Source organism: Bemisia tabaci, chromosome 1 (genome assembly GCF_918797505.1).
Source record: "Bemisia tabaci chromosome 1, PGI_BMITA_v3".
NCBI classification, from domain to species: Eukaryota; Metazoa; Arthropoda; class Insecta; order Hemiptera; family Aleyrodidae; genus Bemisia; species Bemisia tabaci.
The window spans coordinates 75,724,607-75,744,563 of NC_092793.1; the positions used below are offsets into that span (position 1 = coordinate 75,724,607).

The 19,957-nt window shown below is 39.4% G+C and overlaps 1 protein-coding gene across 1 annotated transcript in view; it reads right to left on the reverse strand.

Annotated features, from left to right (window-relative positions):
* The window catches only part of LOC109036365 (sodium-coupled monocarboxylate transporter 1), a 41,951-nt gene extending 22,354 nt beyond the window's left edge, over positions 1-19,597 (reverse strand). Inside the window, exon 1 of the mRNA XM_019050547.2 lies at positions 19,161-19,597. The gene's annotated coding sequence lies outside the window, so the exon portion shown is untranslated. The remainder of the gene's footprint in view (positions 1-19,160) is intronic.
* Between the last annotated feature and the right edge of the window lie 360 nt (positions 19,598-19,957).

The following is a 19,957-nucleotide window of genomic DNA, read 5'->3' on the forward strand; positions in this document are numbered from 1 at the left end:
TATGAACGTAAACAATTTTTCATCTTTGAAAAAGTAATTTGATCAACACTTCGGCGAGAGCAGATTAAAATTGCTCCTGAGACTACTCTTTTTTTTCAAAATTTTCCCAGGAGGGCTCCATGGACCTCTCTTTGGAACTACATAAATCCCCCGAACCCTCCATTGGGGCTGGAGGAGTCCCAAAAAAACCCCTATCGGTGTGTTTTTCAGAACCCTCTAGAACCCCCTTGATTAGGTGCCATTCGTGCCCGGTTGTGCCCTGATTTTGAGTGCAAAAATAAAACACAAATTCACCTGATTGGAAGAGAGGGTGGTTGTATAACATCGACATAGATGGTGGAAATTTTTATCTCTGATGACAGCTTTGACAGATGATATTACTTACGCGCGTTTCGCAAAGTCCTGATTAAAATGGCTCTTAGCAAAACTTTGCTATCAGACCTCATTTTTCCTGTTATGTCACGATACAGAACCTTCAGATTACGCCAGGAATTTGGCACCTGAGGTTGTAACACTGTTGTACAGAAGAACAGTTGCCAGCTCTGAAAATATGCGTTTATATTCTTGATTTTGAGTAATGTCTCTACATTTTTGCCTTCATCTGTTGACCATACCTCTCTTAATTAACCGACGAAAATATACAATAAAACTTTCAAAACCCACTTTAAACCTACCATTTTCAAATTTAAAATGTTTCCCTATAATTTTTTTTTAATTTTCGAGCAGAGGCCCAAGTCCAAAATTTCAAATTTGCCTAAAAAGGAACTGAAACTTTTTTCACCAAAAAATTCTCTCAGAACTTTTAAATACATGTTGACCGGGTGAGGGGGTCCGCCCACCTCAGGCGGAGGGGGGTGCCCGAGGGTCCTCTTTTGGGAATTTGTCGAAAAAGTCCCCGTTTTTGCTTTTGAGGGGGGGGGGGGGCTTGATCCGCCCCTACGGCTGCGAACTTGCTTCTGCCAGAAACCGATTAAAAGACGAGACTTCCGACGCAAGATCTGGCAATGGAGGTATCAAAACGCGTCGGCGAGGCTAGCTTTTCGATTCGCGTCTCGCAGTCGGCCGGTCGGATGAAAAATAAAACTGGCCGGTCGTGATCGTCTCGATTGTATCCACTGCAAACTGGTTGAATCCGGAATGGATTCAATTCGCTCATGTTGCAATTAAAAGGAGAAAAAACTTATATTTACACAAGTGCGACGAACTCACGCCCCGGGCGATGGCGAACCAGTGCGAGTGCGTCGCTTTACGACTTTTACCGCGCGCCCGCTCATTTCCGTCGCGAAACCGGATTTCGATAGTTTTCTATGCCAACCCGCGGGTCGCCGCGAGACGCCCTGAAAATCGAACCCAACCGCCAATGGTCGCCTTCCCAGCAGGCCCCTTGCGAGGGGCACACAATGGACCACTAGACAAGGTACGAATTTCAGCATTCTGATACATGTTTCTTAACTAAAATTTCACGTAGAAAACGACGCGCACAACGAAAATTACCGAAATCAACTCCTTCCAAAGATATTTAATGATTCTTTATGCGTGAATTCAAACCACCCGCTCATGAAAACTCAATGCTCTACGTGATTCACATCGTGCGCTAAACGTTATTCTGACAGTCTCTGCGATATAAAAATCTGGCAACCTCAATCTTGACGCTTTGGCTCAGCTGTAGCAAATTGCTTATATTTTGAACAACACATGGTGGGAAATGAACATTACTCGATTGAGAAGCTTGTTGAAACCGTTGTAGTGCGCGATTTGACTCACGTAGAGCTTTGAGTTTCTTGTGAGCGGGCAGTTCGAATTCCTCGTAACCAATGTGAAATAAAAACGTTAATATCTTCGTTTGGAGTTTGTTTCATTAGTTTTCGTTGCACGAATCGTGCTCTACGTGAAATTCTGGTTAAGGAACATGTAGCAGAATGCTTAAATTCGTACGTTGTCTTGTGGTCCATTAGTCAGTTGTGCTGGTCAGAGAATCGTGTTTCGATGCTTGATTCTTGTAGATTAGCTTAAAATAATAAGATCCATCCAAACAGCAAGTTTCTACGCTGAATATTAACCGAGATATCGCTCTTTGAAGAATTCGGTTCATGACGTCTTCCACCGCGGTGGTGACACCCTTGGTTTCTTCCATCTTGCTTTCATCTGTCAGGGAGCCACACGTTTGCACTGGTTACTCAACGTGTAACTCAGGTGGAAGCAAAATTGAAGAGACCAAGGTAATCACTACCGCGGTGGATGACGTCATACACCGATTTTTTTAAGGCGGATATCTTGATTAATATTGAACGTAGAGGGCTGCTGTTCGGACAGAATTTGTTATTTTTTGCCAATCTACAATAATCAAACATCGAAAACATTCTATGACCAGCGCAACGGACCCGTTACACGCTACAATCGCGCGGGTGACAGATTTTTCTCGGGTTCCTTTCCTTTACCTAATTTTTCCGAGATTTCCTTTAGCTTTTTGTCTTCTTCATTCCCGTTCTTACTCTCTCTTTTTCTTCATCCTCTTCTCCTTATTCTTTTTAGTCTTTTTTTTCATATTCTACATTTCCTTCCTTGCCTACATCTTCTTTTCCTCTCCTTCTTCTTCTTTTTTTGGCTCCTCAAAATTTGATTCAAATTGTTATTGGTGAATACTTGGTTTTATTTCTGTCCTTAAAATTTTCAACATAAAACATACCTCATATGTACATACATATTCCATTTTTTAATGAAAATATTACTTCACGTTAAAAACATTTACATTTTTAAAACGAGGCAAATATTTGTAAAACCTTTTCCAAGCTACGGCATCTTTATTAATCTCAACGAGCCGTATACTAGTCGAAAGAAACTACCTATACAATAATGAATAAGAGACGGAATAAACCCAAAAAACACGCAATTTTTGGTTTTAACCAATTTAAATCGATTCTTTAGAGTCAAATACGTCCAATTTTGAGTACGCATGAGGTTGCGCTTACAACATGCTGCAGTACGGTAAAAGCACAAAATGTAAACACCGAAAAAAATGGTATGCTGTTTTGGCACCTAGGATGTCAAAAATGTGTCTGGTCATCCTAAAATGCTACCTTGATTGCTCACGCAGTTGACTTTGCATTCGTAGTATGTGAAGTTAACTGCGAGGGCAGTAAAGGCAGCAGTTTGGGATCACCAGACACATTTTTGACATCCTAGGTGCTAAAACAGCATACTATTTTTTTCAGTGAAAGGAAAAATTTAAAACTTTTGAAATCAATACAATTGACACGGAACCACCTCAATATTTACATAACACACATTATACATTCCTTTAATACATATTTTTCTCCAATCAATTTAAATGAGAATAATCCATGCAGAGTGTGTTAACATTTCATAATAATGAGTTGAAAATCGTCGACTACAAAAGTTAAAATATTAGCGCCTAACACAGAGCGGAGTGGCCAGCCTACTGCCATGCCAGCGCGACATGCGCACTAGCGCCTACAAACCTAACAGGGATACTTCACGCAGTGCGCAATGCGTGAAGTATCCCTGTTAGGTTTGTAGGCGCCGATGTGCGTGTCGCGCTGATCGCCCTTGTCCGCCGCGGCGTGCCACGACACTTCAAGCAACTATTTCGCAACAGAGGTGTTGCACGGTAACATACGAAATTGAAGGCGCTTCAACGTATCAAGAATGACGGGCATCCTTTAAGAGTAAGTCCTAGCATCTGTATTTAATAATGTTTAGCAAAATTGTTGAATATCATTACAGAAAAAAAGGACTCGATTTAGGCAGAAACATTCTTAAGTAAGCCATCAAGAAGATTTTGTTTTGAATCAAGAATTAAATTGCTGGATGAAAGCGGGTTTCTGCTTATTGTAACTAACTTTTCTTTTTATAAAAGCATCAGTTCTTTTTTACACAAGCATTCTTTTCTTTATTGATTCATAAGGAATTCTTCTCGGTGGTAAATTTGAGCATATTTCTGCTTAAATCAAAGGACTGTTTCCTCTTGTGAAGTTCAAAAATCATGTCAAGCACTTGACAGACAAGGCGCATCCAGGTCTGTTAAGTATAAGAGCACTGAGTGGGGGGGGGGGGGTTAATTATGACAAAATAGTTGATTTAGGCAAGGTGTCACAAAGCACCAGAGAGCACTGTAAAAGCGCTATGTATAAACGTGTTATGTACCCTCGAGCCCTCGCTGAAAGTTTGAAAAAATTGTACCAAGTGTCATCGATTTTTGCATTTGTATGACCGTGACCCATTTCCGCCATGGGGCTCCTGAAGATGCAGAAAGACGGATCCACGACTTCCGACTGCACTCGTCACCGACTTTCTTGAAGCGATCACTTCGCGAGGCATGAATGAAAACGATACCGGGCGAGGGAGGGGGAGGCGAGGTGGCCAGCCGAGGTTATCGTGTATCGACGACCGCCGGACAATGGTCTAAGATCGCGGAATTAAGGGCCAAAAATTCGATTCTTGAAATTATTGAAGAAAGTGGGCAACCAAGCATCCAAAGTCCTACGGTTGAAATGATCTAAGCCCTTCCTAATTTTTTCATCTTATCTTTCATCTTTCAATCTTACCGTGGTTACGATAAGATGGAAGTAAAATCGCAAACAGCACTGCTGTACATCTTTGAGGTATCACAAAAGCTGAAAAAGCTGTTGAATTCGAGGATAAAGTTGTGGGTGGTTCAATGTATTGTACAGTAACGGTCAATATTGGCGTGAATCCCTGATCAAAGATGAATCAGAGAGCTTGAAGGAAGTTCTTTTGAAAATATTAATAGTTTGCGGTATAAAAATTAATTGTTTGGCCACTGAGAGACTCCAAACTTTTTTGTCAGTGCAGGTCAGAATCACCGATCGTTGCTGTTCCATTCTTATCAGTTCTTCTGACTCTATATCCTTCGTTTCTTTTCGTCTTTCTGGGACCGCTTTTGACTTTTTTGTGAGGGAGTCCTTTGATTCTCTGATAACTGACATATTTCGCTGAGATTATCAAGTCCTCGGTGGTGCAGTATCAGATAGCTTGTTTCATAATGAGAGGGTCTTTAACCTAAAATGTATAAAAAAAGGAGGAGGTGTTTATTGATAAAAAATTCCAAAAAATATCAAAAATTGGTCTATACAAAAAGAGAATTTCGGGAACCATAGTGCGTTTGGAGATTCTTTTTTTTTCTTGCACCCTTGTGCATGGTATCAATTCTGCAAACTTGATGTCAAATATAAGTTAAACCTCTGTTTATTCATTAACATGCATGCCATTTCATTCAGCTCTCTGATTATTTCCTAAAACAAAAATAAAAGCAATCGAATCTTTTTCGAGGACTCTCTTGGATTTTAAAATATTGCAAAATTGTTGTCAAGTTTGAAACTAGTGAGTAGAGTGTGAAATTATGTGACATTCTTATCATTCCCCGATTTGTTCACCGAAAAAAATAATATGCTGCTTTAGCATCTAGGATGTCAAAAATGTGTCTGGTGATCCCAAGATACTGCCTTTACTGCCCCCGCAGTTAAATTTGCATTCACAGGATGTAATATTATTTTTTTCGGTGTTGCCACAATTTGGTGCTCCGCGTCCACTGTACGCCGCGCCTCCTGCGTCGAGGGCCCCACAATCAGCGAACGTCATTGGCCCGGGACTGTCAAACTTGCATCGCCAACTGCATCATAGTGCACCTGCGGCAGCGTGGCACGTAATCGAGACACAAGTGCTCTTAATTGCTGCGTTCTCCGCACGCGCTATCGGCGTTGGCCTCCGGTGGAGTACCTAGATTGGAAGAGTTTGGACAGATCGTTCTATGGAGGCCTCAGGGCCCGTAAAGGCAGCCAGCCTTCCCACACGAATTATCCGACTTGGAGTCGTTGCCAACCTCCACATTCAAAGGGAAGCGGACTGGTCAGGTTGGTGGCGATCAGAAGTGTAAAAATTTCTCCATCAGTTTTTTCAAAAGTTGACGTCGAACATGATCTAAGGACACCTCACAAGTCAGAAATTATCCGAAGAGTAAAACCTCAGAACAATGTCCTGCCACTATAAAAATAAAAAATACTAAAGAAATGATTCGGCGATTTCAAGGCAACTTCAAGGCAGGCACAAATCTACCTTAAAAGTTGCAAAACTCGCCGTATCATTACACTGAATGTGAGATAAATCCTCCTTTGAAACATTTCGCGACAGGAACTCTCTTTGAAGTGACCAATTGACTCCTAGACAAGATATGAATTAAAACACAACTCTAAATGGACCACATTTTGCAATTTGGAACTATACATTCTAGCCCAGTTTAAAAACAACGTATGTGCCATTAGTTTCCCTATGCACATAAGTGTTTTTTTCAGAAGAGCCAGAATTTATAGTTCCAAATTGCAAAATGCAGTCCAAATGTCTTTGCTTCAAAATTTCTTACGGACAACGAATCATACAACGGAAAGTCTGAACATTGATTCCTAGGCAAGATATGAGTGTTTTTACATCAGCTGATCAGCATTGATTAAATAGCAAAAATGCAAATAACGTTATTTATATAATCGAAGTTACATTTGATCTGTGTTTAAAAGACTTGTTAATATATCCTTCAGGAGTTGACTTCAAAACTTCCAGTTGTCTTCATTGTTCTCTACGTCAGATTTTGAAGTGGTTGTGACGTTTTCTTCTGCTTCAGGCCTTGCCCATTGGCCCATTGTACAAAGTCTTTGAAATAATAAAAATACTTATCGATGGTGTAATTCGGCAATCACATAACTCGGTTTGCGACGTTGCAGACTTCCCGTCATTCTTTATTTTTTTAACGGAAAACTACTCAACGGCCTTAAAACTTTAAAACTGCCGTGACTTTTCTTCTCTGTGCAACGAAAATTCTGCGAAAACTTCAAGGAATGATGTCAATTTGTTCTCCTTTAAAGAAATAACATAGAGGCGGAGATTTTCAGACACCGCAAATGAGATATGTGATTGCGAACTTACGCCGCCGTTATAGCTGTCTGAAACAAGGAGATCTAGTTCTTTTCCAAGGAGGGGTTCCTGTCGTACTTTCGTAATATATTTGATAAGGCTTCCTAATGATCGGAAAGGAAATTTTTCGCAGTGTAAAACGTGCAAAACTCGCAATTATATCATACTCATCATCACGCGGAGAACGAACAGGGGGGGGGGGGATGCGGGCCTTGCGTGGAATTCAACGGTATGACTTTGAAAATGGACAAGAGGAGATTGCATGCAAAAATCGGAAAGCAACGGCCACGTGATGGAAACTTTGCCGGGCGGGCTTTTACAATATAGATTGAGGCGCTACTAGTGGCGGTAGGAGGTCAGTGACAAATTCGTCTAAATAAATGGGCGACACACACTCATGATCAGAGAGTTGGGGTTTTGACCTTCTGATCAACGATCGGAATTAATTAGCGAGACGCAAAGCCTCAGTTCGCACTTGTCCCCATGAGTCTTGGTTGCCAGGTAATGCCTTTCATTGTGGATATTTTAAATGGATTCAAATGCGGAGAACCGCTGACTTTCAGCACAATCTGGCAACAATGTCACGAGTCCCAACCAGTGTACTTAACACTCAGAATCAGCAAGTTGGAATTCGACCGATCCGTTATACTGGGCTCCACCGATAATTTACTAATATTTATTAGTTTCTTAAATACTGCTGTGCTTGGTAAGAACGCCGCATGAGCTTCAGACGTTGCGAAATTTTCTCGGATCCAACACAAATTTGCCGAAAACTCGAGAATATTTTTAAGAATTGGAATCGCAATTTCATTAGTTTGGAAAAGTTCAAGGAAGAAGCTCATAATTTTCCTCGAAAACAGATATTCTATAGGGGGAATGTGACAACATTAGAAAGTTCACGCGGCGTTTTTCCTTTGAATAGCAGTAATATCTGTTTTAGCACCTGGTTTTACCGTACAAACTGTTAAAGTAATCCCAACTCACGTTGTTTGAACAGTTGATCGTATTTTCTTTTTTAAAAAAAAAAAAAAAAAAACATAGAAAGCGAACCCGCCTTGACAGTTACCTACAAGAAAAATTTAGTTTTTATTTACATGATTACGTACTAAAAATGTGTCGCATCGTGGAAAAAAATAAATCACCAAGCGTGGCATGGAGCCACGCTCCGTATAATTACTCCTAATTTCTTCCTCCATCAATCGTGACATCTGAGAGTGATACCACTATACGACCACGCGGGAGGGCGTGTTGCCTACCCTGAAAACTGAAGGCAAACCAAGGGTGAGGCCAAGTAACTGCTTCAAGTCACACTTACAATTAGTGAATTGCTCCTGCCTTCTTCCTCAATCAATCGTGACATCTGAGAGTGATACCACTTTACGACCACGCGGGAGCTCGTATTGCCTACACTGAAAACGGAAGGCAAACCAGCGATGTTCGATGGTTCCAGCGTCTAAACCGGAACGTAACCCCGGGTACAAACGGTTAATGAGTATTTATTGTATCAGTAAATTCTGCGAATATGTCATTAACAGATCATAAATCAATTTATAACCCCCCTCCAACACGAGAAATTTTGATTGTGAGAAATACTTACGCGCATTTGACCAACCAGGCATAAATATAATGAGATCAAGTATATGTTTAAATTGGCACCATATAAAAATAGCAATAAACATCGAATGACGTGGGCACCAAATTAGTTTGTAGGAAGATTGATCGATTCGAGGTCACATTACTTAAACCTACTTTTTTTCCAAATCCAATTCTCAAAGTTCAAAGGATGTATTTCTTATCCGTATCAGTGGATGTATGAAAGAAAAACTCTTCGTAGCAGCTGTATAGATAGCATGCTCGGTCAAGATAGCTCTCCCAGATTTTGACCTCAGAACATTAACTTGCAGGAGAATACGCACGGACTCCAATAACGTTACAAAAAGATCAAAGTATATCGGTTGCCATTTCTTAAAAAAAAAAAAAAAAAAAAAAAAAAAAAGGGGGGGGGGGCTCTAAAGATTCACCTGAATGGTAAAAATATGCTCATCTGAAGATCTTCAGTAATCTGTGAGGTAATGTTTCAGTTGTCTTATGTGGATTTGGTTGGTTTATCAAATTCAAACTCTAAAACCCAGTAGTATAGTATTTGTCTCTTTCCTCGCCCCCCCCCCTTTTCACACTCACTCCTCCCCGTCTATTTTGTGCTCTCTATACTTCTATGTGTTTAAATTGCGCTTGTCCAAGGTCTTGGGAGCATACAGTGAGCAATGAAAAAACGCAGTGACCACAATAATTTAAAATTGCCAAGCACTCCTACTCGGTCATGCTAAGAAAAAATACCGGATGAGCATTTGAGAATTGCCAAACTGTCTTCGATAAAATACGTGATTTTGAGACGAGTTCTAAATATTTGTATTTGAAATTAAAATCAGATTGCACGTAGATTTAATTGCGAATAAATGTCTCCAAGAAAGTCAAAAATGTATTAAAAAATACAAAAGTTTACCGGAAGCTTCTTATTTTATTTGCAAAAATTTGGCAACGTCCGAAATGTTTGTACGGTGGTTCTCCTTAGTACGTCAGTATACTTTCATCAGTTTCATTGACGCACCTACTTAACTAAACACAGTCGGTTCAAGAATGTCGGTATGTTGAAGCGATCCATTGTGACATCTATTCGACGAGATGACGAGAAAATGATTCAGTCTGATCTGTTTTGATTGTCCCATTCAGAGGGATAACAGAGGAAGAGGCCTCAATGCGCGAGTGTAATCGATTGCACATAGAGTTTTCCGTTGTTTATTCATTGATATTCATACCGATGAAAATGAAAGCCCTGCGGTTAACATGAAAATCGACAAAAGACCACTGCTATGGCTCTATAGGCCGCAGCCGGTAAGATAATGAGTTAAGGAAACTTGTATGAAACTTTGAAACTTATCAAAGTGTCCTTGATAAGAGGTGTGAAAATCGGACCTCAACTTTGAAGTCCCATCCGACTTGTTGCGGCAAGGTTGTCTAATTTTTTCATTGCGTTTTGACAGATCACATCTCTCGTAAGAAATCGCTGAGTGCCGTTTTCTGACTCTAAATTTTGAGGAAACAGGGTGGATATGAGGCATAAGGCTTACACACAGAGCTCTTCCGCCTTCAATTTGTGAAGTAGGCCAGAAAACATCCGCATGACAAAAGTTACCTACTCAAGAATAGGTGACCTACATTTTTTGCTAATTTTTTCCCGGCGTAAATCATGTCAAAATCCATCCTTTATATAAATTATGAATACAGTTTTTTTCTATTCAAGTATTCATGATCGAATGCACATATATTAAGATAAATTTACTCTCAACATTTCTTCAGAGAAATAGCGCCTAGATCCCTGGTGTGTATACCGAGAACGTCTCTAAATCTCGTGAAACTTGTATCTTACTCGATCACATTCCTGCCTCTAATGCAGTTTTAAGACCGCAAATCTTTTTATCTTGGTTTAATTTTGATGTCATTCGGTTCCTTCCTGTTAAACTCCATTCAAATGAGTATTTTAAGATTCCATGGGGAACTTATGTCTCACGTTGCAAAACTATCTCCTTGATTTTCGTAGAAAATCCAGCCGACCGACAGCTTGTAAAGGCGTTGGCACCGGGCTGAAATTTCACGAAATGAAAAAACCGATTAAGCTGTTTTCGCCTCACATAAGAACCACCACCTCTACTAAAAAGTCAGAAGCTAAGAACGCAGTATAAGCCCTCGGACGTTGCCAAATTTATTTGATAAAATAGAGGTTTTCTAGGAAACTTGTTACTACCGTCATTCAAGATTTTCATAAAATTGTATACGAAAATGGATCTACAGTATCAGGAATTTGCAAAGGAAAATATTCAAAGCTTTCCTCAAAAATAAATATTTTATAGGAAGAAATGTGGCAACCTTTGTAGGCACATACGGCGTTTTTTAAACACGACAGTGTTGGTCTTCTGTTGAGCAGGTGAGCCATTCAGAAATTCCCCGGTGAGACCGCTCTGTGATTGGTCCACCGGTTTCGCGGATTCCGGCAGTTCGCGCCGGTAAAAACCAGCGCGCCGCTCAGCGTCGAGACGCCGCGCCGCGCCGATTAACGACTTAAGTAATTTGAGAAACACGTCACTATTTTATGTATTAATGTTCGATACTTCCAATGAAACCGAAAGAAAAACAGCCTGAAGTCACATACACTCGTGATTCACACGATGTGGATGCACCCTGGCATATGAAAATTGGACCGCGTTAAGCAGAAAGGAACCAAGTCACATCAGCTATTCCCAACCTTAATTAGATAATTTAAATTTTTTACATTGTAACGTTTGTAAGGATTTAACATTCATTTTCTCCACTAAAGCTCGTACTTATCTAATAAAGAAAGAATACGTCGTCGGAGATAAATGAAAACATTAATTTTTGACATAGATTGAGGAGCTGCAGCTGATACACTTCCTCTGGCCGTAGCTCAATTGGACCTCGTTTACCAGAAAGGAACCAAACTACGTCTTATTTTTTTTTTTTTTTTTTTTTTTTTTTTTTTTTTTTTTTTTTTTACTACTTCAAATAGCCCACAAGGGCTAATCCCACGCTTTAAGTCCCATCCCCCCTCCGTCCCTACTGAACCAGTCCCAGGCAACCATTGCTTGAGACCATCAAACTCAGGTCGCCTGGCCGGGAATCGAACCCGGGACCTCCCGATCATAGAGCAAGCGCTACAACCACTACACCATAGGAGGCCGACAAATTTAACTGGCCACTTTAATTATTTACAAGAGAATGTTTGTAAGGATTTTTGTGCAAATTTCAGAGAATTTTCTGCATAGCACGAAGCGAATTCCTTAAAATTTTCAAAGGTCTCCTCACAAACGTTCTCTTGTAAATAATTAAAGTGGCCAGTTAAATTTGGCAATAGCTGATGTAGTTTGGTTCCTTTCTGGTAAACGAAGTCCAATTGAGCTACGGTCAGAGGAAGTGTATCAGCTGCAGCTCCTCAATCTATGTCAAAAATTAATTTTTCCATTTATCTCCAACGACGTATTATTTCTTTATTAGATAAGTACGAGCTTTAGTCGAGAAAATGAATGTTGAATATTGTTTTAAACTCTAAGATAAGAGAGATACCGCATAAAAATTCTCTTTTTCCAAATTACTGTCTTCCTCTCTTCTTGTATGAAACGTAATAATCTACCACTCAAAACGCAGCTTTACTGTCTTATAATACTGGACTTATTTCAACTAAATGAATTAGAAACTTTTGATCGACAAGGGTCATTCGCTAGCTCTTGAAAATAATTAGTCAATCAGTTTGCTGCATGCTCATTTTTGTATTCGAATATGTTTAGTGCATCGTAAATATTTCTAGCTGCTCAATGTTGCTTCCTATTTACATAAAAATCAAGGAACATTTATGTTGGAAGCTATGAACTGAGGGTATTTTTTCAATTTCATAGGGGAAATATTATAGGAAAATATGTATTAAAAATATCTGATGCTAAGGTGGCAGCCGTGCATCGTAGTGTCGTATTGGTCACACTTGATTTCAAATACACGCCTAATTGTGGATTCCGTGAGAACGATCGTATGTCACATTGAAACATGTTTGAAAGATTTCGTTAAAAATCGCATTTTTTCCTATAAAATTCCTCGTTTTTAATAAGCACATCCATCACAATTTGACAATCTTGTGGGATGCGTTTAGACGAAATGGCTCACGCGCCCATTCTTGATATGTTTCTCATGCACCGGCGCCGTTGCCATGCATACGAGCAAAGTGATAATTTCCAAAAGTGGATTGATTGTGGATGACAGAAGAAAGGCTACCGAAGAAGATGCTTGATTGGGTCCCTTCTGGGAGGAGTCAAAGGGAACGCTCAATGAAAGGATCATGACAGGTGCCAGGGGGATTTGAATGAGATGAGAGAGTCCCAACTCCTTGGGACTTATGGAGGATAGGGGACTTTGGCGACTAAGTGTCGCAGAGCGCCAGAGAGCGCTGTAAAAGCGAATTTTTTGTATCATTGATTCGTGAATCGTTTTACATGAACGGAATCACGTTCTATATATAGTTAATGACACATCTTCAATTCAGTTGTTTTAATTTGCTACCACAGTGTTTTTGCTATAATATTGAAAATTTGAGCAGAATTTCCTCAAAAATTGTCTTCTCTTAAATTTTGCATATCGTGCAAATTGTTTTGGGAATTTTTCATGCAATCAACGAAATGATTTGATCAGCGTGACTCATCCTTTGCTTTATTATTAGGAGTATTAAGATTCCTTCCGTATTTGCCCCAAAATATGTATACTTGAATCAATCTACTTAAGCAGGAAACTTTATTTTCAAATAAATTTTAGACGTGACAACTGAATTTTTACAGCGCATACTAAAGTCGCTTTTTAGATGCAACAGTTGTTGTATTCGGAAAACAAGGAACTCCTGAGAGTGCGATTCTCCTGTTTTTTTTTGTTTTTTTTTTGGTTTTTTTTTTTTGGTTTTTTTTTTTTCGGTTTGTTTGTTTATTTTGTGTGTAAGTTAATTTTTGCCATACGACTGCGACATAATCATTAAAACAGCGGCCCACATTAACCCAGTGAGCATGTAATGAAATTCCTGAACATCGTACATTAGCATTCTATAAATCCACAATTCATCGTTTTCGCAGTTGAAGCCGACACACGAACGAAGGCTGTTCCCGTTTCAAAATAATGGCAAGATCCCAAAATATATAGCGAACTTTAATATTTTGGAGATGTAGAGGTTAAAAAAAACCAGGTGAAAAAGGAATGATTATAATAACAGGAGACGTTTCTGCATATACGCACGTTGAACTCAGGTAATCAACGCAATGCCGAAAACCTAGATCGCCCGAGTTTGTCTATTTTTGCGGAACTTCATGACGGAAGAACGCCAATTAAAGTGCTATTGGACTCCGTCGCTGATTTTACAGCTTCCTCAATACGAGTAGAAGAGACACGCGGTTCGGCTCCGGTGAGAATTCAGCAGAACGGAATAATTAACGATCTTAGTCTCCGATCAACGCGCAACGTCGCCAGACCGCAGGACTAGATAAGAGCCCGCGAGAATCCATCGAAAATAATCGAAGTTTGTGGAAGAGATACAACTTCGATTAAAAGCGATTCTTGTCGTGGTATTCTATGTCTCGCCGGCAGATAGAGCAAGGGTCTAAGAGGATGATAAATAAGGGGACCATAGATATCGTCCTCCATGCAAATTGTGAATGAAAGTAAACAGATATATTTTGAGGTAAGGCCGTGCACAGCAAAAGGGCACGCCTGATGGACGGGCACAAATTGTTTCAAGTATGGTTATTTTTCACTCTTAGGCACCTTAAAACGCCTAAAAATTATGAAATTTCAACTTTTTTTCTTTTTCTTTTTTCTCGGACGATGACGATATTTCCTCTACCCGCGAGGAAAGCGAGAAAGTAAAAACACCTAAAACCTTAAAACATATAAAACCTTGCCCATTAGATTCTCATATGTATAAACGTTGATCGTTCATGAGAGTGGAATAAGTCGAATAAATCGATTAAGTAAGTTGTCCGATTTTTTGGTCGATGACAATGTGTCTCCGTGATGGTCCTTGACGCACGCGGTAATAAACGTCCCCGAACGGAGAATAAAAACCTCCGGTTGTGTGAATCAAATAGTTCTGCTGGTGCCTTTTAATTCTTAGTACTGAAACTTCAGTTAATCAAACCGACCAATTCAGCTCACATACACACCACACAGCTCATTTGAATCACAGCTCTACAAACAAAAGATTCAGTGCAACCGACTGAAAACTTTGGTTTGCATAGAAAATGTCAACGTTAAAACTCCCAAGCAAGTACTTAACTTGGTTTGCGATAATGCAGACTTCCTGTCATACTTTATTTTTTACGCAGATAACTACTCGACGTAAATTTTTAAAACCCACCGTGACTTTTCCTCTTTCTGTAAAGTGAATTTTGGTATAACCTTGAAGAATAATGTTGATTTGTTCTTTTATAAAAGATAAAATAGGATCGGAGATTTGAAAACGTCACGAACGAGGTGCATGGTTTGACAGTTTCACCGTTGATTTGGACGTATTTCTGTCAAACGGAACTATGTGCATCAAGATATGAGCCCTGAGACCCATAAGAATATATGCGTAACAGAGCTCACTTCATAATGCACATAGTTCCGTTTGATAGAAAAAAATCCATTTGCAATGTGTTGCACGATGCGCATTTCTGCACTGAAGGGCGGAGAAAATGCGAAGAACCTTCAATTTTGTGTGTATAAAACACGAACACCCGCAGAACAAGAATATTTGTATAACCAGGCATTGTTATAAAGAAAAGATAGAGCTCCTTCAAATGTATGCGTATGCAACACAGACTTCCGCAGAACACGAATAGTTGCATCCATATATTCTGTCGACTGAAGCGGGGAATTTACTTGACTAAAGGTTCAATACTTCGATCCAAAGCGCCTACCGAACTATTCGGTTTGTGTAACCGACGTATTTTTCTCCGTTTAGGGCAGTAAATAAGCCCTACTAGCCTCCTAACTCTCATCGCAAGATCCAAACTATCCTTTGAACAAATTTTTCAATGTAGATTGACTTATTTCGCATAATTTCATCTGATTTCTGAAGCGTTTGGTAAAAAATTAATTTCAGCGCTTGAGCAGAATCTAAAATTAATGCTCACGCAACTTGTCGGAAATTGCAATGTACTCATTGTCTTGTAACGCATTCCTCATGCCGGAATCACACGCTGAATTTGGCAGCTGAATATGGAAGTCAGCATTCATCGCTCAACAGCTGAAATTTCGCAAATTCGAGTGATTTTCATCCAGCTATGTATCAGATCTATTTGAATAGTGCAGACCAATCCGACATTATCCGATGGTCGCTGAGAATCGTTGCTAAATTTTGCACGACACGTGCAAAATTCAGGCATCAGCGGGCTGATGACTTCCACATTCAGCTCTCACATTCAGCGTGTGATTGCGGCATCAGACTCACTTTGACATTCCGGGTGTTTGAATCTTGTGACAGTTAAGAGCATTACCACTCCAATTTTGACGATGACGATAAAAACTAACAATAAGATGTGGAGGTGAGAGTTGAATGTCACGGTAACGTTCGCTCAATCGAGCGATAAGATGCAGCAACGGAAAACAATAAGGAGCAATGATTTGAAGAAGGTCGCTCATTGAGTTCTCTCACACTGACAGTTGAGGCAAAATCCTAGTTATTCCTCACTTCATTTGCGATATTGATTTACGCTCAGGATTTTACACTGAAATAAAAAGGATGCTGATTTAAAATGCTGGATGTAAAAAAATGCGCGAGAACTCATAAAACGCTGAATTAATTACTTTAGCTAATGTCAAGATGTAAAACTAACTGCTGTGGCGGTTAATCCAGCGTTTTGTGAGTTCTCGCACACTTCCAGGATATTAAATCAGAATCGCTTTTTTTCGGTGTATTAATTTGTTTTATTTTATTTTTTCCTCCGTTTCAAGCTCCGTATAGTCGAAAATGGTCGAAATTTTTTAATAAGTTGGCTCGGAGTAAGAAAAAAAATAATTCAAAGAGGAAGACATTAACAGAGCTCCCTGGTATTCTGGAGGATCCGGGAAATTTGTCTTTTTGCGTGAATCAGCAGAAGCTAAGTCAATTCGCTAGTATGTGAAATACCTTGTATTTGGAATACCTACTTTCAGTTATTACACGAAAAACGTGTACAGAGGATCAGTGAGCAAGCGTAAATTACCGTGGCGTGTGTTCGACGAATGAGTCAATCCTCAGAAAATATCGTTGAAGTATTAGTGCAAAGGATCTCGTCGGTAGCCATACCATTTGCATAGTTGAGGTAATTCAGACGGAGTAATGGCACCGCACCACAGCACATGCCAGGAATAAAATACCGCGAGGGTAAAGGATTTTAACGCACGTTCTCTACGCATGTTTAATGGCCTGAGTTTGCTTTGACAGAATATTAAGGCAGCTAGACGCCCGTGTAAGAGAGCCGTCAGCCAGACTTCCTCATCTGACAATAAATATAGGTTCCTCACTCTTGACAATATTCTAAAACTCGGAAGTAATATTTAGCCTGATTTTATTTTTATTTTATTTGTTTTTTTTTTTCATTTTTTTCATTTTATATTCTTTCATTTTATTTTTTTTACTTTTTACTTTTTTATTTTCTATTTTTTAAAAAAAATTGATGCGAGCCGAAATAATTTGAAGGTCAAGTGTTACTGGTTTTGAAACGAGCAATTTAATGGTCCTTTAACTGATTATCTACGTTGTTTGACTTTTCTGATCTCGGTGACTAACATTTAAATATTTATAGTCATAAATATTTATAGTCAATGATTATAAAAACACTGAGCAAAATTAGACCCATTATCACAAACTAATCAGCTCTCTTTAATCAATCGCTTCCTTATTACAATCACTATTTTCCTTAGCACATCCAGAAACTGAAGAGATGACTACTTGATGACTCCTTTGAAATGCCTGTGTTTGAATGAACATACTTTTACTTGAAAGGAAATTGCATTATTTTATCAAATTATTTCATTTGTCCTTTTGTCCATACTGTTAAATATTTATGTTTATCTATGACAAAAAACCCTCTGTATTTATTTTACACCCCATACGGCACTGTCGTCGTTTGTATGATAACAAAATAAAAGGTGTACGATAAATCATCTCTAAGTTCTGAGGGAATGGACCAAGAGTGATTCTTTCACATTCCAGGAAAGTGTATTTTCAAAAAATGAAAAATACGGTAGAACCAAGTTTCTGCATGACGATAATTTGACATGGAATCGAATTTTTCTTGCTGTAAAGACCTTGTTTTCTCCTTTCTATATCGTTTCATCTGTTGAAAACAACAGATAAACAGAATAAGCATAGATAGGCAACAGTTTGAATCTGTGGCATTTGCCACATTCACCAATCGGACAGTTTCAACTAGAATCGATCTAACTCGATCAAAGGTTGCCTAATTTCTTTATCTATTTCAATTTATTTCTAGTTTATTTTCCCTTCCTTTTTTAACAGCTCTGATTCTTTACCAGAACCTCAAGCAAGAGTTTTGACTTTAAAATTGTGTTTGTATTCTTCATAATTTGAGGAAAATTAAGAGAAGGTTGCAAGGAATTATGTTTTTAATTCCTCGTTGAAAAAAAAAAAAAAATAAATAAAATAAAGCATGCAAAGAATACAGGCATCGTGATATTTAGTTTAACGGACTCTGAATAAATCCATCCTGAGAACTGCAAGCGGTATCTTTTAAACGTAATGGGTAGGGATAGCGACGAAAGCTTTATATCAAAGTTGAAAGTTGCAGGATCAGGTGGGATTTGAGACAATGACAAGAAAATCTGTAATCGAATCGTTATACTCGAACAAATAAATGCCTTATTTTCTAAACAATTCGCTTCTTTCTTTGATCAGTGCTTGTGGTAATTTCTCTAAGCTCCGAGCTCAATTTTAGGGAACATTTTTTATATGAGAAAAAAAATAGATTAAAATATTTGCCCTCAAGGCGTGACGTTGACTTATACGATTAAAGATTAGAAACACGTATTTTACATTGCGCTCTTACATATTTCTTGATAAACTCTACGCTTTTAAGGAAGACCAATTAGCGTTTTTTAAAATTATTTTTACATTTTTCTTAACTCATATGTAAAATTTTATTCAAGAAAGTCAGATATTAACATCGGTGTAAATGTATGTTTGTTTATTTGTTTGCTTGTTGTTGTTATTTGTTGTTTATTTGTTTGTTTGTTTGTTTGTTTGTTGTTTATTAGTTTGTTTGTCCGTCTGTTTCCTTTTTTATTCTTTTTTTCGGTTGATGAGGTAAACACGCCAATTTTTGACCAAAATTGGACAAGGCGCACAAGTGCAGTTTTTGCTATTTTGTGAAATACATGTTTGAAGTTTCGAAATTACATGGATCCTTATGACGAACAAAAAGTTCAAACTGACTTTTTCATGCTTTAAAATTGGAATTCGGGAGCGAATTTTTCACAGAATATGCATTATGATTAGTTTTACTTGTAATCTTTAATATCTCAATTTTTTCAAAAACTGCACTCGTGCGCCATGTCCTCCAAACCCCTCAATTGTCCTGTGCCCAAGGCCTCAATTTCTGTAATAGGTGCAATGTGGTTAGAAAAAGAGGAAGTACCTTAAATGGTAGAAGTGTTGGTTCGGATGCATCCACGGCTTGAGTATCGCCGGGAAACGGAGGCTCGGTATCCAAAGTGTGTACCTAATTTTGGCTGTTTTTCGCGTGAGTCGCCGAGACGAGGGAGCCAATTGTCTTGGTTATGGACCACAGGGACGTCGCGGGATCACCGGAAGCGGGCACGAGGGACAGGATCGGCGCACAAGGGATCGCGTCGGGCAGGAGTCGGTCGGAGGAGACGCCGTCGCGGAGACAGAGAGAAGACTGGTTGATCGTCCGAGTCGCGAAAAGTCCGATTGATGAATTGCCGGGCGCGAGGCGCAATAAAAGCCCGCGGGTGGGACTCCCGGAGGGGGACCACGGTCCCACGGGAACTCCCCGGAGAAACCGGTGACGCGCCCCCAAGCAACCGGTGTCGTTCCGAGGACGGAAAAGCCATGACTGATAAAGACGTCGATGCCGATCGCGTCATATCTGGCGGGAGACACGACCTGGCCGCGGCAGGTGTGCACCCGAATTCTGGGTTCTTGCCCGCGCGGTTTCGCGATAGGATGGTACGCCACACAGTGGATCGAGTCAATTTGAGAAGTCGAACAAAATGTGGAAACTTTAAACGCTTATGACTCCGTTTATACAAAATTGGTTCCAATGATTTCCTCGTAAAATGTTTCTCTTGAGACGCCCTTTCAAATTCAAAATGTGAAGAAATAAACGTGAAAATTTGCAGTTTTAGTCAACGATTTCACGTCGACCTCTCTGGTAGACTCGATCCACTGAGCGGCAGAGAGTGTCGCGTC